The sequence below is a fragment of the Panthera onca genome, chromosome C2, assembly GCF_046562875.1.
Source record: "Panthera onca isolate mPanOnc1 chromosome C2, mPanOnc1 haplotype 2, whole genome shotgun sequence".
Classification (NCBI taxonomy): Eukaryota; Metazoa; Chordata; class Mammalia; order Carnivora; family Felidae; genus Panthera; species Panthera onca.
Window position 1 is genome coordinate 61394301 of NC_138347.1, and position 24609 is coordinate 61418909.

At 36.5% G+C, this 24609-nt stretch overlaps 1 long non-coding RNA gene across 4 annotated transcripts in view; it reads left to right on the forward strand.

Annotated features, from left to right (window-relative positions):
- Positions 1-24609, forward strand: part of LOC132684177 (uncharacterized) — a 406296-nt gene that overhangs the window by 24659 nt on the left and 357028 nt on the right. Inside the window, exon 3 of one of the 4 annotated variants that reach the window (XR_013557914.2) lies at positions 10942-11054. The exons of the other annotated variants lie outside the window; for them this stretch is intronic. This is a non-coding gene — a long non-coding RNA (uncharacterized LOC132684177). The remainder of the gene's footprint in view (positions 1-10941; positions 11055-24609) is intronic. 4 annotated transcript variants of the gene reach the window in all.

The following is a 24609-nucleotide window of genomic DNA, read 5'->3' on the forward strand; positions in this document are numbered from 1 at the left end:
ACATAAGGTTTTAAATGCTTGAAACATTATAAAGTGTCTTATTTCTGCCTAGATTACATGAACCAAAGCAAGTCACATAGTTCAACAAGATAGGGCTGCATAATCCTCATGTAGCAGAACATCACAGAGATGATTTGGCAGGCAACTTCTGAAATGGTTCCTAATGGTCTTGTCTTCTGGAACTCACACCCTGTGTCATCCCTTCCCGTGGAGTGTGGCCTGGACTTAGTTACTGGCTCCTAATAAATGGAATTCAGCAGAACTTTTGGGATATGATTTCCATAATCAAGTTATGTAACAAGACTGTTACTTCCATCTTGCTAGTACTCTCTTTCTTGCTGGCACTTTCTCATTCTTTCTCTTGCCTGCTTGGGTTGTTCACATTGACAAAGCAAGATGCCATGTTGGAGAAGCTCGTGTGACTAGGAACTAAGAGTGACCTCCGGCCACAGCCAACACAAAACTGAGAGCCTCCTACTAAGTGCAATAGCCAACAAGGAACTGGACCCTGCCAACAATCACTGATGAGCTTGAAAGCAGATTCGCCTTCAGTTGAATCTTGAGATGACTTCAGCTCTGACAACTTGATTGCAGCCCAGTGTGAGACCCTGAAGCAGAAGACCCAGTTAAGCTTCCACATTCCTGATCTGCAGAAACTGAGATATTAAATGCTTATTGTTTTAAGCCACTAAGTTGTTGGGGTAATTTCTTATGTGGCAATAGTTAACTGATACAGAGAGGAACTGAAATATTTGGTGAAGAGTCATATAATCTACCACAATAAGCACGTTAGGCATGGAGCTGGATAGATTGCTTTTTGTCATATACAGGATCAATGCTTCTAAATGAATCAAATTTTATTCAAAATGGATTTCCATGGGACTTATAACCTGGCATTTGCCATGAATTTTTATTCTTATTTTATAAAATCATAAAATATTGGAATCACAATTTTAGTATTTCCAGAAATTATAGAAATACTGCTTACCACAGCAAAATAAAGTATGGTTTTGTAAAATGGGATTAAAAAATTATATTTTCTTGGTCATTCTCATTGATATTTTATAATTGCTAAATGTTTTGATAACTGTTTAATCTTTATAATATATTTTAAAAGTCTATAAATGCTAAAATCAATAACCTTCACTTATATAAAAATATTCAGTTAAAAATATAAAGGGAGATTATTCCAAAGAGTAGATTGTGGAGAAGAAGACCAAAAATGGTAACTTGACAGCAGAAGAACCTGACTAACATGACCTCAAGCCAGGTGACCAAGGTTAACATCAACAGTGATAAATCGTATTGGCAATATGTGCCTTTGATATGACATGATGAGAATGCCACTTTAGCTCTGTGGATTCCTTCTCCAAAACACATTACCCTAGTCTAATCATGAGAAAAATATCAGATAAATACCAACTGAGAGACATTCTACAAAGTACTTTACCAGAATCCTCAAAACTGTCAAGGTCATGAAACCCAAGGAAAGTTTGAGAAACCATCACAACCAAGAAGAGTTGTAGGAGATATGACTGCTGATAATAATGTGGTATCCTGAAACAGAAAAAAGACATTACGTAAAAGCGAAGGAAACCTGAATAAAACATGGGCTTTAGTTAATGATAATGAACCAGTATCAGTTCATTAATTGTGACAAATGTACCATACTAATGTAAGATGTTAATAGCAGAGGAAACTGGGTGTGGAGTAAAGAAGAACTCTCTTTATTACTTTCACAATAAATTATTTAAATGTAAAACTTCACTCAAATAAAATTGTTTATTATAATACAAGAAAGATCTCCTTCTTAATAACAACAAACCCATAAAATATCTCAAAATTTTAAAAAATTCAAGATCTATATGAACAATTTTTCTAAATAAGGAGATAAAAGATTTGAATAAGATTTAAATAAGTATGTTGTGCTCCTGGATCAGAGGGCCAAACATCAAGTTTTTTCTGCCCACATGTATTTATTATTTCAAAGTAATTCTAAATATACCAATAATATTCCTTCTTGAACTGGGAAAAATGTCTTATCTGTTAAAATAAATGGACAAGGGTACTCAAACTACTTTTTAAAAATAAATTTGAGGGGCGCCTGGGTGGCGCAGTCGGTTAAGCGTCCGACTTCAGCCAGGTCACGATCTCGCGGTCCGTGAGTTCGAGCCCCGCGGCAGGCTCTGGGCTGATGGCTCGGAGCCTGGAGCCTGTTTCCGATTCTGTGTCTCCCTCTCTCTCTGCCCCTCCCCCGTTCATGCTCTGTCTCTCTCTGTCCCAAAAATAAATAAAAAACGTTGAAAAAAAAAAAAAATTTTAAAAAAAAAAATAAATAAAAAAAAAATAAATTTGATGATATATCCAACCAGATAGTAAAATATATTATAAAGCTATAGTGAAGTCTTTAAAATAGTGTAGCACTGGTAAAATAATACACTCTCATTTTTTTCTTTTAATACATACTACTCATCACTTTGGTAGGCACTAAGAATAGTGTGGAGGAGGTCAGACATTAATCCCTGTCCTCGTGGAGCTTACAGTCTATTGGAGAATGTAGCTATTGTTTACAACAATTACAACACAATGTACTGAGTGAGTTGGGGAAGATTTACTGGAGGAAATGGTATTTCAGTGAAGCCCTCAAGGATTTTAGTTAGTTAGGTACAGGAGGGAAAAGAGTTAAAAAGACCATAGTGGACAAAGTAAACACTCCATGTGAATGAAGGAAAGATATTAAGCCAGCTGGAGATAGAAACCAATGGGGAGAATGTGAGATAGGCAGTTAGAGTTAGGCAAGTACCATAGTGCATATATTCTCATGAAGGGTCTTAGTTTTTACCCTGAGAACAATGGAAAGTCACTGGGGATTTTTAAACTGGAGAAAGACCCAGTAAGATTAACATCCATAAAATGATTGGTATGATTTCCCTCAGAAAAATAAATTAGAATGGAGCTAGAAAAGTATGCTGGGAGATAGGAAACTACTGTAATCGATGAGATTATAAAGATTTAAATATAAAGGCAAAAATAGAAAGATGGTGGAGATTTGAGTGTGGTTAAAGAGAAATGGACAAATAAGAATGTTATTTAGGAAATTTAGTCTGTATTGTAGTGGAAGAAAAACTTTCAAAAAATAATAGCAATGAAAAAAATCAAATAATTAATTTGCCTACGTTAAAATTTATTTTTATTTTGTATATAAAAAAATTCAGGTACATGGTGCACAGTTCAGAGAAAGAGAATAATATTTGTAATAAAATCAGAATAAGATAAATACTCTCATGAAAAATGGACAAAGAATATTAACAAGAATTTTATAAAACAAGATTTACAAACACTTGAGAAATATATAAAAACATTAAAACTCAGCAATGATAATTCCTATTATAATCAATAACCAAGGAAATGCAAATTTCAAAATAATACAGTCCCAATTTTAATTTCTGGAATAGGGCAATTTAAAAGCAGTGATAATTTCCAGTGTGGGCAAGGATTTGGAGAAAACAGTCATTTCACAAATGAAATGTGAGTTCTTTTTTTTTTTAATTAAAAAAAATTTTTTTAATCTTTATTTTTGAGAGAGAAGGAGACACAGAGTGTGAGTGGGGGAGGGGCACAGAGAGAAGGAGACACAGAATCCGAAGTAGTCTCCAGGCTCTGAGCTGTCACCACAGAGCCCGACGCGGGGCTGGAACTCAGGAACCGTGAGATCATGACCTGAGCTGAATTTGGATGCCCAACCAACTGAGCCACCCAGGCGCCCCAAAATGTGAGTTCTGATGAAAAGTTTAAATCAGAACTCTTTTGGGGACGCCTGGGTGGCTCAGTCGGTTAAACGTCCAACTTCGGCTCAGGTCATGATCTCGTGTTTCATGAGTTCAAGCCCCGCTCGGGCTCTGTGCTGACAGGTAGAGCCTGGAGCCTGCTTCGGATTCTATGTCTCCCCCTCCCCTGCTTGTGCTCTCTTTCTGTCTCTCAAAAAATGAATAAATGTTAAAAAAAATTTTTTTTAAATCAAAACTCTTTTTACAGAAAACATTTTCACCATCTACATGTATAAAGAGATTTTAAAAACATTCATACCTTTTAACTCAAAATAATTCTAGGAAATTAACCTGAGGAATTAATCTGTGATGTGAATAAATATTTATATAATAAAATATTTTCACTACAATATTGGTTATAATAGCAAAACCAATTTTAACAATATAAATAGGAAAATGTTTAATGGCAAGTGAGAAATTACTTAAGTCATTGAAAATGATATATTTGAAAAGCTTTAATAACATGGGGAATTATTTATGACCTAATTTTAAAAGAATAAGGTTATTATACAATGTTATGCAATAATACCCCAAATATATAATGACTAGTTTATATCAGAAAGAATGCAAGAAGTTGGATAAGTGAATAAGAGAGTTTGAAACACTCCAATATTCAAATGAAGACCTTGAGCATAAACACAGAATTTGAAAAGTATGGAATGCACTTTGAAGACCACCCCATGAGAACATACCTCTGGCTGGATTGCAAAATCCATATTTTGAGGAGTAAAAGAAAACATGGTAAGTCCTAGAAGCTGAGTTCTAACTCCTCGTGGCTACCAAAACCCTGAAGGAATAGAGGTCCAAGGAGCTTCAGTTTACTACAGGGATGTGGGGCATTGCTTAGGAGGATTAATTTTATAGCAGCAAGCAAAATAAGAGATGGAAAACAGAAGAGGAAGTAATACTGGTAGGGAAGCCGATATTCAGTTGATGATTGGTGGTTGAACTGAGATAGTGTTGGTGAGAATAAAGAGGAATGTGTGTTACAGATATTGAGGAAGTAAAATCAATAGGATTTAGCAATTGGATGTATAGACACTGGGAGCTAGAGGGGTTTCTAAAAGGTGATTAGAAGGGTGATGCCTCAGTCTGCTCTAGCTGCTGTAACAAAATACATAGACTGGTTGCTAATAGACAACAGAAATTTATTTCTCACAGTTCTGTAGGCTGGAAGCCTACTACTAAAGTGTTAGAAGATTTGGTGTCTGGCGAGAGCCCTTTTCCTTGTGCTGTCTTCTCACTGTGTCTTCACGTAGGAAGGACACAAGGCAGCTCTCTGGGGTCTCTTTTGTAAGGGCATTCATCCCATTCTTGAGGGCTTAGTTCTCCTGACCCTAATCATGTTGAAAGTCCCTACCTCCAAATAGCATCACATGGGGGATCAGGTTTCAATATGGATTTTAGGGAGATACAAACATTCAGACTATAGTTGATGGTATCGCCATCCTTGGAAATGGAGGAGATTCAGCTTATTGTGCGGGAAGTTGATGAATACGTTTAGACGTTTTGAGTTAGATCTACTAATGGAGAACACCAATTGGAGATCTCTTCCATACAGTTGGAAATGTAGGGTTTAGGCTGTGAGACAAATGGGGCCAGAAATAAAGGTACTCTTTCTCTCTCTCCAACCCACCATGAAGCCTGGAAGAAGTTGGAGTTAGCAAAGGAGTCAACATGGGAGAAAAAAGGTAATACCAGAACCTATGAAATTGACTACATTTAAGGGGAGGAGGGAAAAGAGAAGCAGAAAGGAGACCAGAAAACTGAAGTGCAAAGTGAAGTGCGGAGAAAACTATCTGAACCTGAGCCTCTGTATACAACGTTTAGAATTTGGGCCTGGTTAGATCAGGAATTAAGGGAGAAAATTGAAAAAAAATGAATAGGATTTTATGTATTTTAAGACTTATTATGATGGTGACTATGACATAGGATGAAAGCAAAGAGTGGACAGCAGGCATTCTAAAAATTACTATAAAGAAATGCACCAATAAATAAGCTTTTATATTTTCCTACAATTCCTAGTTTCTCTTTATCATGCAGGTTATTTTCTCAATAACTATTGGTAATAGTATATAAAATAAATATTTTGGGGGGAGGCAAATGTGATATAAGGGACAAGGAACAGCCCTATCAAGCTAGTATAATTCATCTGTAAAATGGGGATAATAATACTTATCATCAGCTGATCTCGGAGAACTGTTATGTGAGCTAATTGAAAAGAACTATGCAGCATTGCCCGCATGTAAAAGCTACAGTAATGTACCACAGAATTAATATTTAGAGAATTTTTTTGCTTCTGATTTTATGCTGGTAAAATTGTCATTACTTTAAATAAGCCATAAATATCTATTTTTTGCTCTATGTTCAGTAAACAAATGTTCTATTTCTTACACTTATAAATTTACTGTGATTTTGCCTTCTGTGAGATGTTTGCATTTATCTTATTTTTGCCCGCTTCTGCTCTGGCAAATACGTGCCAAATAAAATGTTAGTATCAGCAAACAAACATTTTTGTTGGGTGTGTCCTCACTGTCCAAATGTTTGTTTTTAGCCAGAGCTATTTGTTTCTGAAGCTTTCATGAAGCACGCATTTGTTTTTGAACCCTCCCAACAGCTCGGATATTCCTGACTACATTTCCTTAGGTCACCTTTTACTCAGCACTTCTTTCTTATGAATTCTCCTGTTGGCCAGAATTTTTTCTGAGGCTTCAGTACTTGCCTGGTAGGAATGCTTATAAAAACATTTGTGGATAGCCCAAACATTTTCAATAACATTTGCTTGGAAAAATTTTACTGGCAGTCAGGACACATTATTTAAACATATTTCAAAATATTTATGAGTCCCTGCAATACTTTGGCGGTGTCTGTATAGCAAGGCTGAATTGATGGTTTTCTAGTTAAGTCTTTTTGTTTGTTTGTTTTTGGTCATTCATAACAGTTGATTGATGAGTGCTTGATAGACTTTCCATGCAGTTGATTTGATTAACTCAATAGTAGGGTAGCTATAATAACCAGTGAGCGGTGTTTGAACTTTCTTCCTTCTCCGAGAAGGGAGCTTTATAAACAATTTAGATTAACCTTACTGTAATCTCTTCAGATGCTTGATTCCCAGTTGTTATTTTAGCTCTTTCTCTTCATCTCCTTCCCAGCAGTAATTCAGAAAATGGTAGATTTGTTAGGATCATGTGGGGATTAGGATTTAGTAAAAGAAGCAGCTGAGACCTATGTTTCTCTATATAGGATTCACATCATTTTTTTTTTTTTTTTAATTTATTTTTGGGACAGAGAGAGACAGAGCATGAACGGGGGAGGGGCAGAGAGAGAGGGAGACACAGAATCGGAAACAGGCTCCAGGCTCCGAGCCATCAGCCCAGAGCCTGACGCGGGGCTCGAACTCACGGACCGCGAGATCGTGACCTGGCTGAAGTCGGACACTTAACCGACTGCGCCACCCAGGCGCCCCGGATTCACATCATTTTTAAAAGTCATTTTTCATGTTTCATGACTATGTCTAAATGAAGAAAGAAAATGAATGAATTATTTATATATTTAGGTGGAACAGCTAAAATAAGAATTTGTTTTATTTTGTATATGTGTTATTAGTAGAGTACTTCTTTGTGTTTTTTCAAAATAAAGAGGGAAATCTAAGTCTGTGATTATATCCAATCCTTGATTTTAGATCATCTGACCTGCAGGAGAAAAAGCAGGACATATTAACTTTGGCTACCAGGGATGATAAGGCCACATAAATTTAAAAGGCCTTAGTAAGTGTATCTTTAAAAACCATATTAGAGAGTTTTAATTCATGAAAGCCTCCTTTCTGACTTTGCCTGTCCCCATGTTGCTAAGTCTACTTTCTGCATATCTTATCTTGCATCTCTCTGTTCTGTACTTTTGTGTGTAGATTTTTTCCACATGTGCTTGTGCTGTATTTTTTTTTTATGTTATTTCACTCTATATACCACTGTGTATATACATCTGACTGTCATTTTCTTTGCCTCTGCATGTATGCCTAGCCTACATTTTCTTTAGGTGTCTCCATTTACTTTTAATCTCTGTCTATGCCTTCATCAGTGCACCTCTCCATATATCTATGTTTGTGTGTATATAGATGTGTAAAAGGTTTGTGTCCTCTATTTCTATGCCCATTTTGATGTATCCCTCTGCTTCTATGACTTATTCTCTCTCATTGTCTTTCTCTCTGTGTTTCATTTTATGTGGCTTTCTCAACTTTTATTTGATTTCAGTTTGTTATAAATATCTTCCTTCTTTTATGATTTATGTGGTATTATATTTACTAACTAGAATTTAAAATTTCCTGTTCCATTCCACTAGAAAAGTGAACAGGCCATTCATAAAAGAAATAAGTGGGGTAATACATTTATAAAATGGATATTTTCTCATTAGTAATTAGGTACATACAATTAAAATAATGAGATTATATTTATTGACTATCAGGTTGACAAAGATATCCATCATAAAAGAATAGTCAGTTATAAATTATAATGGCATTGAATCAACATTTTAGGAAAACAACATGTGTTGAAGTTTTAAATATATATGAATTTTGATTCAGCAATTCCACTTTAGGAATTTGTCTCCTCAAAAACTGGACAATTGTACAACTGTTTATTTCAGAATTGCCTTTAGCAGTATAAAATTGAAAGTAAATGATCCTTAGTAGGAGCTTGGTTAAATGAATTATTATACTCAAATACAATAGAATATTAGATTTCTATTGCTACAGAAAAATTCTGTGGTATATTGATAGCTGGAAAATAATCAGTTTCAAAAAAGTGTGTAAAAATGTACATATTGTATATGCCATTTATTTATTTAAAAAAAAATAGGGTGTGTGGTGGCTCAGTCGGTTAAGTGATTGGCTCTCTATGGGGATTCTCTCTTTCTCTCTCTCTGCCCCTCCCCTACTCACTCTGTCTCTGTCTCTCTTTAATAAATAAACCAAAAAAACCCACCAAATTTATAAATATATATATATATATATATATATTAGATATATGTAATATATATTATAAAATAATAAAACATAAAATATATATTATACAAAAATATACAAATATATATATAAGTCTATATGTATATAGTGTGTGTACTTTCTATGTGCTAAGCACAATAAAGACACGATAGAATCATTCATATTATTTTATATGGGGTGTAAGATAATGAAAGAACTTCCACCTTCGCTTTACTATGGATTTAACAAGCGCATAATGTAAAAAAAAAAAAAAAATAAAGTTGCAGCAATTTTTACAAGAGTTTTCTTAAATTTTTAAACAGACAAATGCTTTTCTACTTTAAAATATTAAATTAAGTTGATCTCTTCTTTTGTGGTTTTTCTTTCCTTTTTCTTCTCCCTCCCCCACACTGTGGAACAGTGATCCTCTATATAAAGTGATCCCCAATCCTGGCCAAGAAAGTATTCTTAGGTGTTCTGGAAATGCTATGCCTTAGTACATATGCCTTAGTATAATTCTTAGTTGTCAAGAAGAAACATTTATTTAAGGCTTTTGGAAAAATAAAAAAATTTAAGCCATGTACTTGTCAAAATGTCATTCCAATGTGAAGCATGGAGAGTCTGAGCAAATGTAATATGAAACAATAAAGGTGAACTCTTGGCTCAGTCATTGGAAATTGACACTAATGTCAATGGAAAACCAAACTTGAAAATCTAATGTTTACTACAATAATTTTCAAATTTTTAAATGCAGATTCTTAGACCCCACCTTCAGAGATTCTGATTTGATAGATCTGGAGTAAATCATAGATTCTGTAGTTTAATAAGCTTCGAGGGGATTCTAAGTTTAAGGGCCACATTTCAACAAACAGTGCTGATAAGCTAATCTACAATAGCTAATCTACTTTAAAAAGTTGACAGATTTACCTTCAATCATATCTACTAGATATATTTCTCAGAGAATTTTTTGTACATGATTACTTAAGGGATCATGGAAGTTATTTAAAGAGATTGTGAGGTCATAAGCAGGTTATATTCCAATTCAAGACCCATTGGCTTTCTGGACCACAATTCTGAGCCAAAATTTTAATGAGCTGCCAATGTTTACTTCCATCAAATAAAAATTGTCATGCTTTTTCTTCAAAAAATAGCATCAATATTAATAGGTTTCATTTCATTGCTATTATTTTATAATAGGTAGATAGTGTGAGTTTTCAATAATAATGTCATAAAAGTATGACAAAAATGTATAAATAATAGAAGACTACAAATGCAGAATTCTGATCAATAAAAGCAGCTATGTAGTATAAATAGAAGACTACTTCAGAGCATTTGGACACAGTCAAAATAGCAGATCTATGAGTTTTAAAAGATTGAATGATATGCAATAAATATGTTGATAGAACAAATTTATATGTCTAAAGTACAAGTTTGCCTGAAAAGTAACTCTGAACTTCCTGCACAGAAGAGTCATGAGATGTACAGCAAGTTTATCATGTTTCTATAAGTTATAACCTTCCTGTGTATATATAATTAAGGTGTACACTAAACACACAATTTAAATATTTTGTGGTCATTTAACACAAATCTATTTGTAATTCTATTTTAAATAAAATTTATATGGGTGGGAGGGGTATCTGGGTGGTTTGGTTGAGCATCCCATCCTTGATTTCAGCCCAGGTCATGATCCCAGGGTTGTAGGATTGAGCCCTGTGTCAGGTTCTGTGCTGAGTGTGGAGCCTGCTTCAGATTCTCATATTCTCTCTCTCTCTCTCTCTCTCTCTCTCTCTCTCTCTCCACGTCTGCCCTTTTCCCCCACTCACGTTCTCTCTCGTGCTTTGAAAAAAAAAAGAAGAAAAAAAAAACAATTATATGGGTCAGGATCCAAAAAACCTCACACAATGTAGCTGATAAATGAAACACCTGACCAGTTCAGAGAGCTTTATAGCTGTGGAACCATTTAGTTCTGTGTTTCTCAAGCTTTACTGTGCCTATGAATCCACTTGGGAATCTTGTTTAAATGAAAATTCTGATAGTCTAGAGTATGTGACCTGAGAGTCACATTCCAAATAAGCTGTTGGTACAAGGACCACCCTTTTCATTGCAAAGATTTATTTCAACCCTTTTGTTTAATAGATGAAAGAATTGAATGTGGGAAGACATGGCTTTGTAAGGCATTACTAGGACCTTGGCGGACTTAAAGTCATGGAACTGAATTGTATTAATGGTATCAAACTCTTATCACTAAGGTAAGGCTTTTTTGTTGCCCTTCCTGAGTTGAGATTTCAGCTTTCTCTTTCATTCTGTGAGAGAACCAAAAGACTCCTTTCAATAAATTTCCCCTTTTTCTTTAAGCTTCCAGAAACAGTTTCTGATGCCTGCAATCAAAAGAATATATTATAGGCTCTGTGTTGGGACTTGTGTTGCAAAGAAATATACTATATTTATATCACAAGGAAATAAATTATTCTACCCCTGGAACATAGTTACATATATATTTCCTTAAAAAATTTATACAAGTCTGCTGGTGGCTCTCAAACATCTCTCTCCAGCATGACTCTCCCCTCAGTTGCTGAGGTTAAAACCTAGGAATCATTCTCCGTTTCTATTTTTCCCTTCCCACATTCAATCCATTAACAAGTTCTATCAGTTCTGCCTTTAAAATCCAGCCAGAAATCAACCACTTTTCATCTTAACCACTTTTCATCGCATTCTAGTCTAAACCATCACCATCTTCACCCTGGACATCAGCAACAGTTTCCTAATCCTTCTTTTTGTTTCCACTCTAGCTTTTCCACACAGTAGCCAGTGCGATTCTTTTAAAATGTCATCAAGGGGCATCTGGGTGGCTCAGTTGGTTGTGTCTGACTCTTGATCTCAGCTCAGGTCATGAGCTCACAGTTTGTGGGATCAAGCCCTGCGTAGGGTTCTCCACTGTCAGTGTGGAACCTTCTTGGGATTCTCTCCCTCCCTCTCTCTCTGTCCCTCCTCCACACTCTCTCTCTCTTTCTCTCTCTCAAAATAAATAAATAAACTTAAAAAATATATATAAAATAAAATGTCAACCAGATCATGTTACATTCATGCTCAGAAATGCTCAGTAGCTTCCCATACCATGGAGAATAAAATCCAAACTCCCCACCATGATTTACGTGGACTTATGTGATATGACCCTTTACTAAACCTCTCTTACTTCATCTTGTTTCACCTTCCTCCATGTACATACTGCATCACCTATACTACTCTCCCTGATAACTCTTTAATTGGAATGTAAGTCCCAAAGACAAGGATTCTGTTTACTCACTCTTGTATCCCTAGTACCTAGGATGATGTTTGGCATAGACTAGGTTTCAGTTACTAGTTCTTGAATGAATGAGTGAATGAATGAATGAAGAAATATATAATCAATGAAATCAATTAGGCACAGTAAACAAGATACACCCAGTTACTAGAACTCTGGTAGAAGTAAGCGGTTGGTTGTGGAAGTGAGACAGCAAGATCTTAGTTATTACTACTAACTTTTTATTACTACTTATACTACTAATTATCTATACATTAAAATCACCTTCAATTTTGAAGTTCAAGGCCCTTCCCAAAGAACTTAGGGCAAGACTAGCAGTAAGGTAGGTTGGCTGACACCTGAGCCTCTTGATTTGTCCCAGCCAGAGGAATACACACCTTGGTGGCCTTGAGGTGGCCTTAGAGTGTAGAAGAGAGATGTCAAGACAAGCAGCCAGACAGATGATTATGTTGTTGTTGTGGACTAAATGTTAGTGTCCTCCAAAATTTATATTTTGAAATCCTAACCCTCAATAAATGGTATGAGCATGTGAGGCCTTTGGAAAGTAATTACATCTTGAAGATCAAATCCTCATGAATGAGATTACTGCCCTTATAAAAGAAGCAATATAAGAGGTTGCTTTCTGTTTCTGATGTCCAGTATAGGAGGATATAAAGAGAAGACAACCATCTGCAAACCAGTAAGTGGCTCTCACCAGAGCTAAATCTACATACACCCTGATCTTGAACTTTCCAGTCTCTAGACTGTGGGAAATAAAAATTATTATTTATGCTAACCAGACTATGGTGATTTGTTTTGGAGTGTGAGCTAAGATAGTTGCTGTGACTATAGAGAGTTACTATGGTAACTTTGATAAGGAAACAAAGTGGATACTTGCAATGCATCAATTAACCAAATGAATTGCTTATCATTCATTTTTAAGCCTGTTCTCAGGAGGAGAATAGAGGCACAAAACATTCATAAAAACTTTATATAAGGGAGTTGTCACTGAGAAATCTTTTAATTAAAAGTGGTGGGAGTGTTCACAAGGACAAAGGAATAAACAATGAACAGAGATTTTCTTTTTAATCACTCAACACACCTCTGCCATGGAAAGTTGGCATTCTAGTTTCTGTGAAGTAGTGTACATGAGCATTGCTGTTCTATAGGCATTTAAGTATCTTTTAGTCCTTTTGCCTTCATTTGCTCAGGGATATATATCGCTTTCTCAGTCTTGTCCAGATGCAGGCTCTAATGACCTTTCTCCAATAGGCTCAATGCTGCAACTACCTGAACCAGTGGAAACCAGATTTTAATCGCTCAAATTAACAAGTGAATAGGGTCTGGAAATAATCTGTGGCCTTTAGTCTGAATTTTAGTATCCTGGGCAAAGCTCATTGCCACCTGCTTTTACAGTGAGGGGCAATCTGCCCAGTAGTGTTCAACATATGTAACTAGTCCATGTGCCAGGCTTTCTGCTTCCTTTTTGGTGTGCAATCCAGCTTCCTGCTGGGACGGTAGCCTTGGCTTAACCTCTACGTCATTTACCTGGTGCTTTGATCCTCTTTCTTTTTTTCTGCTGATCTGCTTTTCTGGGGGTGACCCTTACTTTCAGGATGTCTCTCTACCTAGCTTAACCTAACTGCAACCAAAATATTTGCCCAAGAATTCAGAGACTCTTCGTATAGTACCCTGTCTTCTTAGGAATCCCTTAAACATATCAGCATAAGCCAGGACTAGGTTCAAATTTATACTCCTCTTTGTGACCTGCCCTACTGCCACGTTAATTCCCTTAGCCCAATTCTCTGCTCTGGCTAACTCTTTTTTTTTCTATTTACAGCATAGCATGCCTGAGCACAAAGTCTATGTGCGTTGGGACACATCCCTAAAGGTCTGAGAAAGAATGAAATAATTAAGATGCTTGTGAATGCTGCTGTGTTATGGATTTGAACCTGTTGCACAATTCTGTGCTCTGGGGAAGGAGATAGATCACTAATGGAAATGAAAATTTCATATGGCTCTGTGAGGACTTCTAAAAGTCCAAGGTTTTACCTGTTGGTTTACTACAAGTTAGACAGTCATAACAGAGATAGGATCTCTACTCTCAATCATGTAAAATAATAATGCTGATTTATGGAAAGGTTAGGAATGTCCTAGTTGGGATGAAACCATTCTTTTTTCTCTCTAAGTGAGACTTTTCTCATTTAGAGATTACAGGATTGGGATCCTGTTCTAGCAAGCCCATTCTCACTAATTTATTACCAACATTAACAAAAATGAAATGATAGTAAGAGAGGGCAGGGATAGACATTTGTCATAGAAGGAAAAACTGCTAATTGAGTTGCTATGTAGACAATTCCAGGATGCATATGAGACCTGCGTGGATTAGGATATTAGCAAAAGGTAAACTTAATAACTTAAATAGGAATAATTGGTTGATAAAACAGTATAGTATTCCTCAGTCAGCTTGGTCAAAGGACATGTGCTTTTCCAATTTTGATAGAACTATTAAAATGTTCTCAGTAGAGGAAAATAAACTTTTAATGCTGGATTTTAAGAAATTACTGTTAGGGGTGCCTTGGTGGCTCAGTCGATTCGGTGTCCAACTTTGGCTCAGGTCATGATACCACAGCTTGTGAGTTTGAACCCCACGTTGGGCTCTGCACTGAGAGCTCAGGGCCTGGAGGCTGTTTTGGATTCTGTGTCTCCCTCTCTCTCTGCCCCTTCCCCACTTGTGTTCTGTTTCCCTCTCTCTCTCTCAAAAATAAACATTAAAAAAGTTTTAAAAAGATGTCAAAAAAAGAAACTACTGTTCTTAGAGAATATCTATCACTGCTAATCAAATTAAGAACAGTTTGGAAGGCTAGGTCTACTCTCTGGAATAATGACAAGTGGGAGATGGCTATCAGATAATAGCCTAGAGAAGTTCTTCCAAAATAGTGCCTAAGGATTTCATCAGGTGACAATGACCACCATTTTGATATAAGCCAGAAAAAGTGGAAATATGTAATCTGGTTATGAACAAGATAAGCATGTATCTCTGGGATGTCATAGTTATATAGATTGTATACATTTTATGGGATGTAGGTCAAAAGGGATTCTGTACTGTGATTAAGATTTTATTTCTTCTTTACCAGAAGGTGGAGTGAGCACAAAAAAGAACTATACTCCGTAAGGCTACGTGACCCTAGTTATTCCAAAAATGTTTCAAGAAATTTGTTCATTCATTTATTCATTCAACATGTATGGATAGGGTACTTACTAGTAGGAACTGTATAAGTCACTATATACAAAGGGAGACAAAATAGTCACGGTTCCTGACAGCTTCACTGATTATAATCCAGTGGGACCTTTAACGTGCAATAAAATATTAATAATTATAATTGTGAATAGTGCTAAGAGGTCAAGACAACAGTGTCTATTAGAAAAGCAACATGGTCTCATAACTTTGATTTTGTTGGTGAGGGGAGGGGCAAGGAAAACCTCTTTGAGAAAGGGACATGTAAGCTAAGAGCTAAAAGATGTAGAAGTTGATTAGAGTGGAGGCAGGAGGAATTCAGGCAGAAAAGATCAGCATGAAGGAAAGCTCTGAGGCTGGGGAAAGGGTTTAGTGTGTTCCAGGAAATGAAGGCTCAGTGAGGTTAGGACAGAGAGAGTGATAATGGTTCCAGATATGTTTGGAGAAGCAAGCAGGGACCTGATCCTTGCAGAGCTTTGTGACTGTGATAAGTTTATATTTTAAACACAGTCGGAAGCTAATAAAAAACAGACTGATCTGTGGATGGGAAGTCACACAGACATTATCACATGTGGTACCCACCCCATCTCCCAAAAGGCAGATTTATTTAGAATGGAATGAATGTATTGAATTATGAACTACAGATTTAAGTAGAGCAATGCTTTATAATGTGTATCCTGCTTTTTCCTGGTTTCCTTCTAGAGAACCCATTATTTTTGACATCAAACCTACATAGTATTTACTTCCAAATAAATAAATAAATAAATATAAATATATAAATTTATAAATTTATATATATTTATATAAATGTATAATATATTTATAAATACAAATTTATAAATATGTATTTATAAATATAAATTTGTAAATATAAATAGATATTTATGGATATAATTATAAATAATAAATATGTAAAATATATAATAAATATATAAATATATATGAAATAATATATATAAATAAATATATAAAATTTATTTACATATATATATATATATATATATGTCTGGTTCCTCTAAGACACAAAGGACAAGAAGGGATTAATTAGGGGCACCTGGGTGGCTCAGTCAGTTAAGCTTCCAACTTCAGCTCAGGTCATGATCTCACAGTTTCTGGGTTCAAGCCCCACATTGGGCTCTGTGCTGACAGCACAGAGCCTGGAGCCTACTTGGAGTTCTGTGTCTCCCTCTCTCTCTGCCCCTCCCCCACTCATGTTCTGTTTCTCTTTTTCTCTCTCTCTCTCTCAAAAATAAATAAACATTGAAACATTTTATAAAATAAAAGAAGGGATTACTTAAATGTATTTAATTAGGGAAATTGCTGGTGTGATAAAATGGTGAGGGATCTATCACATGAGATGGATGGAAGTCTGATTCTGAGTGAAGGACAAAAGGAAGGAACTTTGATGAAAGCATCCTAGAGTGCAGACCAGTCTAAGCAAGGCCCACTGGAGAGTTCTAGGGCCAGAGCTGGTTTTCAGATACAGGAATAGACCTGTTAGTATCCCTGCCCACTCAGTCTGGCTGGAAGGAGCCATTGGGAAGCACGGCCTCAGGGCAACCACAGAGATGGATTTCAGAACACAGCAGCTGGACCCTTGCTGGTTACATGACCAATAATTGGAGGCCTGTGAGGCACATCTGAAGGCCATCACAGACAGAGAATACTTTTTGTAAAAACTACAATTTTTTGCTTTTGAGGCTTTTACAATTTGAGGAGATGCTCCAAGAATTTAAAGAGGGTCTATATAGTAATGTAATGTGCAAAGTGGGCTAGATCTCTGAGAGAGTAACAGTGATAGGTGAGTCAAAGTGGTCCTGTCTGTCTAAATTCATTTTTTTTTAACGTTTATTTATTTTTGAGACAGAGAGAGACAGAGCATGAACAGGGGAGGGGCAGAGAGAGAGAGGGAGACACAGAATCTGAAGCAGGCTCCAGGCTCTGAGCTGTCAGCACAGAGCCTGATGCGGGGCTCGAACTCACGGACCGTGAGATCATGACCTGAGCCGAAGTCGGACACTTAACCGACTGAGCCACCCAGGCGCCCCTAAATTCATTTTTTAATTGAGGAAGAGGAGAAGAAAAAGATTGCAAAACAAAAGAGTTCCAAACACTTGCAAAACAAGTATCAATAATTGAACACTCACGTTTTTGAAGAGTAAATAGTGATGTTACTAAAAAAGTGCTGACCTTTAAGGGTTTATTTTTAGTCTTCAAATAATTGGACAATTGATATTGTGTAATACAAAACACACAATACAAAAATGCCCTGCTGAACATGTAGAGAAAGTGAAAATGTTAAGAAAATCTATACATGGACTAAAATAAAATATTAAGACTATTTATTTTATTTTATTTTTTTGACTTAACTTTATTTTTTATTTTTTAAAATTTACATTAAAATTAGTTAGTATATAGTGATGCAATGATTTCAGTAGATTCCTTAATGCCCCTTACCCATTTAGCCCATCCCCACTCCCAGAACCCCTCTAGCAACCCTCAGTTTGTTCTCCATATTTATGAGTCTCTTTTGTTTTGTCCCCCTCCCTGTTTTTATATTATTTTTGTTTCCCTTCCCTTATGTTCATCTGTTTTGTCTCTTAAAGTCCTCATATGAGTGAAATCATATGATATTTGTCTTTCTCTGACTGACTAATTTCATTTAGCATAATACCCTCCAGTTCTATCCACGTGGTTGCAAATGGCAAGATTTCATTCTTTTTGATTGCTGAGTAATGCCCCATTGTATATATACACCACATCTTCTTTATCCATTCATCCATTGATGGACATTTGGGCTCTTTCTATACTTTGGCTATTGTTGATGGTGCTGGTATAAACATGGGGTTGCATGTGTCCCTTCGAAACAGCACACCTGTATCCCGTGGATAAATGCCTAGTAGTGCAATTGCTGGGTCGTAGGGTAGTTCTATTTTTAGTTTTTTTGAGGAACCTCCATACTGTTTTCCAGAGTGGCTGCACCAACTTGCATTGCCACCAACAATGCAAAAGAGATCCTCTTTCTCTGCATCCTCGCCAACATCTGTTGTTGCCTGAGTTGTTAATGTTAGCCATTCTGACAGGTGTAAGGTGGTATCTCATTGTGGTTTTGATTTATATTTCCCTGATGAGTGATGTTGAGCATTTTTTCCTGTGTTGGTTTGCCATCTGGATGTCTTCTTTAGAGAAGTGTGTATTCATGTCTTTTACCCATTTCTTCACTGGATTATTTGGTTTTTGGATGTTGAGTTTGATAAGTTCTTTATAGATTTTGGATACTAACCTTTTATCTGATATGTCATTTGCAAATATCTTCTCCCATTCTGTCAGTTGCCTTGTAGTTTTGCTGATTGTTTCCTTCACTGTGCAGAAGTTTTTTATTTTGATGAGGTCCCAGTAGTTCATTTTCGCTTTTGTTTCCCTTGCCTCCGGAGGGAGACGTGTTGACTAAGAAATTGCTGCGGGCAAGATCAAAGAGGTTTTTGTCTGCTTTCTCCTTGAGGATTTTGATGGCTTCCTGTCTTACACTGAGGTCTTTCAAATAAACTTTGAGTTTATTTTTGTGTATGGTGTAAGAAAGTGGTCCAGGTTCATTCTTCTGCATGTCGCTGTCTAGTTTTCCCAGCACCACTTGCTGAAGACACTGTCTTTATTCCATTGGATATTCTTTCCTGCTTTGTCAAAGATTAGTTGCCCATATGTTTATGGGTCCATTTCTAGGTTCTCTATTCTATTCCATTGATCTAAGTGTCTGTTCTTATGCCAGTACCATACTGTCCTGATGATTATAGCTTTTTAGTACAGCTTGAAGTCTGGGATTGTGATGCTTCCTGCTCTGGTTTTCTTTTTCAAGATTGCTTTGGCTATTCGGGGTCTTTTCTGGTTCGATACAAATTTTAGGATTATTTGTTCTAGCTCTGTGAAGAACGCCGGTGTTACTTTGATAGGCATCGCATTGAACATGGAGATTGCTTTGGGTAGTATTGACATTTTCACAATATTTGTTCTTCCTATCCAGGAGCATGGAATCTTTTTCCAATTTTTTGTGTCTTCTTCAATTTCTTTCATCAGCTTTGTATAGTTTTCAGTGTACAGATGCTTCACATCTTTGGTTAGATTTATTCTAAGGTATTTTATGGTTTTTGGTGCAACTGTAAACGGGATCGATTCCTTGATTTCTCTTTCTGTCACTTCATTGTTGGTGTATAGGAATGCAACTGATTTCTGTGCACTGATTTTATGTCCTGCACCTTTGCTGAATTCATGAATCAGTTCTAGCAGTTTTTTGGTGGAATCTTTTGGGTTTTCCATATAGAGTATCATGTCATCTGCGAAGAGTGAAAGTTTGACTTCCTCCTGGCCAATTTGGATGCCTTTTATTTCTTTGTGTTGTGTGACTGCAGAGGCTAAGACCTCCAATACTATGTTGAATAACAGTGGCGAGAGTGGACATCCCTGTCTTGTTCCTGACCTTAGGGGGAAAGCTCTCAGTTTTTCCCCATTGAGGATGATATTAGCATTGGTCGCTCATATATGGCTTTTATCATCTCGAGGTATGCTCCTTCTATCCCTACTTTCTTGAGGCTTTTTATCGAGAAAGGATGCTGTATTTTGTCAAATGCTTTCTCTGCATCTATTGAGAGGATCATATGGTTCTTGTCCTTTTATTGATGTGATGAATCACATTAATTGTTTTGTGGACATTGAACCAGTCCTGCATCCCAGGTATAAATCCCACTTGGTCGTGGTGAATAATTTTTTTAATGTATTGTTGGATCTGGTTGGCTAATATCTTGTTGAGGATTTTTGCACCCTTTGTTCATCAAGGAGATTGGTCTATAGTTCTCCTTTTTAGTGGGGTCTCTGTCTGGTTTTGGAATCAGGGTAATGCTGGCTTCATAGAAAGAGTTTGGAAGTTTTCCTTCCATTTCTATTTCTTGGAACAGTTTCAAGAGAATAGGTGTTAACTCTTCCTTAAACGTTTGGTGGAATTCCCCTGGAAAGCCATCTGACCCTGGACTCTTGTTTTTTGGCAGATTTTTGATTACTAGTTCGATTTCCTTACTTGTTATGGATCTGTTCAAATTTTCTGTTTCTTCCTGTTTCAGTTTTGGTAGTGTATATGTTTCTAGGAATTTGTCCATTTCTTCCAGATTGCCCATTTTGTTGGCATATAATTGCTCATAATATTCTCTTATTATTGTTTTTATTTCTGTTGTGTTGGTTGTAATTTCTCCTCTTTCATTCTTGATTTTACTTATTTGGGTCCTTTCCTTTTTCTTCTTGATCAAACTGGCTAGTGGTTTATCAATTTTGTTAATTCTTTCAAAGAACCAGCTTCTGGTTTCATTGATCTGTCATTTTGGTTTCGATAGCAATTGATTTCTGCTCTAATCTTTATTATTTCCTGTCTTCTGCTGGTTTTGGGTTTTATTTGCTGTTCTTTTTCCAGCTCCTTAAGGTGTAAGGTTAGGTTGTGTATCTGAGATCTTTCTTCCTTCTTTAGGAAGGCCTGGATTGCTAAATACTTACCTTTTTGCTATGTCCCAGAGGTTTTGGGTTGTGGTGCTATCATTTTCATTGACTTCCATATACTTTTTAATTTCTTGTTTAACTGTTTGGTTAGCCCATTGATTCTTTAGTAGGATGTTCTTCAGTCTCCAAGTATTTGTTACCTTTCCAAATTTTTTCTTGTGGTTGATTTCGAGTTTCATAGCATTGTGGTCTGAAAATATGCATGGTATGATCTCGATCTTTTTGTACTTACTTAGGGCTGATTTGTGTCCCAGTATATGGTCTATTCTGGAGAACGTTCTATGTGCACTGGAGAAGAATGTATATTCTGCTACTTTAGTATGAAATGTTCTGAATATATCTGTTAAGTCCATCTGGTCCAATGTGTCATTCAAAGCCATTGTTTCCTTGTTGATTTTTTGATTAGATGATCTGTCCATTGCTGTGAGTGGGGTGTTGAAGTCTCCTACTATTATGGTATTACTATCGATGAGTTTCTTGATGTTTGTGATTAATTGATTTATATATTTGGGCGCTTTCACATTAGGCTCATAAATGTTTACAATTGTTAGGTCTTCTTGGTCTATAGACCCTTTGATTATGATATAATGCCCTTCTGCATCTCTTGATACAGTCTTTATTTTAAAGTCTAGATTGTCTGATGTAAGTATGGCTAGTCCGGCTTTCTTTTGTTGACCATTAGCATGATAGATGGTTCTCCATCCCCTTATTTTCAATCTGTAGGTGTCTTTAGGTCTAAAGTGGGTCTCTTGTAAACAGCATATAGATGGGTCTTGTTTTCTTATCCATTCTGTTACCCTGTGTCTTTTGATTGGATCATTGAGTCCATTGACGTTTAGAGTGAGCACTGAAAGATATGAATTTATTGCCATTATGATGCTTGTAGAGTTGGAGTTTCTGGTAGTGTTCTCTGGTCCTTTTTAATCTTTTGTTGCATTTGGTATTTATTTATTTATATACATATATATTTTTTATCTTTTGTCCCCTCAGAGAATCCCCCTTAATATCTCTTGCAGGGCTGGTTTAGTGGTCACAAACTCCTTTAATTTTTGTCTGGGAAATTTTTTATCTCTCCTTCTATTTTGAATGACAGCCTTGCTGGATAAAGAATTCTTGGCTTCATATTTTTCTGATTCAGCACACTGAATATATTCCACCACTCCTTTCTGGCCTGCCAGGTTTCTGTGGATAGGTCTGCTGCAAACCTGATCTGTCTTCCCTTGTAGGTTAGGGACTTTTTTTTCCCTTGCTGCTTTCATGATTCTCTCCTTGCCTGAGTATTTTGTGAATTTGACTATGATGTGCCTTGTTGATGGTCGGTTTTTGTTGAATCTAATGGGAGTCCTCTGTGCTTCCTGGATTTTGATGTCTGTGTCTATCCCCAGGTTAGGAAAGTTTTCCACTATGACTTACTCACATAACCCTTCTACCCCTATTTCTCTCTCTTCCTCCTCTGGGACCCCTATGATTCTGATGTTGTTCCTTTTTAATGAGTCACTGATTTCTCTAATTCTTAAATCCTGCTCTTTTGCCTTAATCTCCCTCTTTTTCTCTGCTTCGTTATTCTCTATAAGTTTGTCCTCTATATCGCTGATTCTCTGTTCTGCCTCATCCATCCTTGCTGCCGCTGCATCCATCCATGATTGCAGCTCAGTTATAGCATTTTTAATTTCCTTCTGGCTATTTTTTACTTCTTTTATCTCTGCAGAAAGGGATTCTAATCTATTTTAGACTCCAGCTAGTATTCTTATTATCGTGATTCTAAATTCTGGTTCAGACATCTTGCTTGTGTCTGTGTTGGTTAAATCCCTGGCTGTCATTTCTTTGCGCTCTTTCTCTTGGGGTGAATTCCTTCATTTTGTCATTTTGAAGGGAGAAAAGGAATTAATGAGGTAGAAAAATTGAAATTAAAAACATTAAAATTAAAAATTAAAAACACACCCACACAAAAATCGAATAGATGATGCTAGATCCTAGGTGTGTTTTGGTCTGGGTGTGGAAAGTGGTTTGACAGATTAGAGAAACAAACAAAAAAAAAGGGGGGAGAGAGAAAAAAAAGGAAATCATTTGAGAATTTGAAAAATGAATACACTAAAGTAGACTAAAATACACAAAAGTAGAGAATATAGTAGGAAAAAATTATAGAAAAATATTTTTAATAAAAACTAAAAAGAAATATGAATTTTTTCATTTTCTGTATTTAATAAAAAAGAAAAGAAATGAAAAAGAGAAAAAAGATAAAAAAAGAAAAAAGGAAAAGACAAAAAAAAGAAATCGTTTGAAAATTTGAAAAAGTGAATACACTGTAGTAGACTGAAATAAAATGATGGGAGTAAGATAGAATTTGAAAAAAATTTACATAAAAGCAAAACATAGTAATAAAAATTAAATAAAAATATTTTTAAAAGAAATTGAAAGTAAAAATGAAGTTTTTCTCTTTCTGCATTCAAGAAAAAGAAAAGAAATGAAAAAAGAGAAAAAAGAAAAAGAAATTAAAAAAAGGCAATTGTTTGAAAATTTGAAAAGGTGAGTACACTGAAGTAGACTAAAATAAAATGATGGAAGTAAAGTAGAATTTGAAAAACTTTACACAAAAGTAAAAAATATAGTAATAAAAATTAAAGACAGATAATTTTTAATATAAATTGAAAATAAAAATGAGTTTTTTCTCTTTCGGCATTCAAGAAAAAAGAATTGTAAAAGAGAAAAAGGAAAAAGAGAGAAAAAAAAATTGAATAGATAAACCTGCTGACAGAATGAAGTAGGACTGAAATTGTTTCGTTTTCCCCTAGAGGTCAGTCCATGTAGCTCTTTATAGTCCATAGATTAAGCCGGTAGTGAGGTTTGTGTTCTTGAAGAGCGAAGTTGGCCCAGTTGGGTGGGGCTCGGTGTAACAGTTCTGCTATCCCCTAGATGGCGCTGCTAGCCTACTGGGGTGGATTGTTGCGGTGCTTGTCAGTGCGCATGCGCATGCACGGGAGCGGTAAAAAATGGCACCACCCAGCCATCCAGTCTGTTCTCCTGGATCAACAGTTGTGCACCGGTCCTCTGCCTTCAGCTCTCGTCCACTCCCCACTTTTTCACTCTCCATGACCAGGCCCCAGGCAGTACCTCTCTCCCAAGTTTTGTCTCAGATACGGCTGTTTTCCCCGGCCCCTTACTTCTGAAGGACTGCGACTTTGACCTGCTCTGCCCCTTTGCGGGAGGATCTCACTGAGCAATGGCTGAAAGAGCAATGGCCGAATGTCGGTTGCACCCAGGAACGCCCACTGGATCCTGCTGTTGCCGGTGCCCCAAGACTGCAGCCAGGTGCCAGCCCGCCCCCCAAAAAAATCTTGAGAGAGTGTAGCCTCAGCATTTCAGGGACCATGGAAAATCACAACACGCATCTGACACCAAGCTTCACCCTCAACAACCTTGCCCCAGCACCAGCAAATGTGGCTGCCTTCCGGGATCTGCTGGGACCAGGTGGCTTCAACAGTCTCTACCAAATATCCTTCCAGCAGTGGAACCACTTTTCCCTGTGTGGTCTGAGAACCTCCTGGACCCCACTCTGTTCCTGGGGATTCACCTTTCCCACCAGAGCACCACCAGGCATGGAGCTGCGGAGTTGCAGCCTTTGCACTCCCCTTGTTTATAGTCTTAATGGAATTTAAACCCTCTCCTTTCTCCTTTCTCCCTTTTTAGTTTAGTCCCTGTGGCTGTTTCCAATTTTCCACTTTCTCTCCAGCTGCTTTTGGGGAGGGGTGCT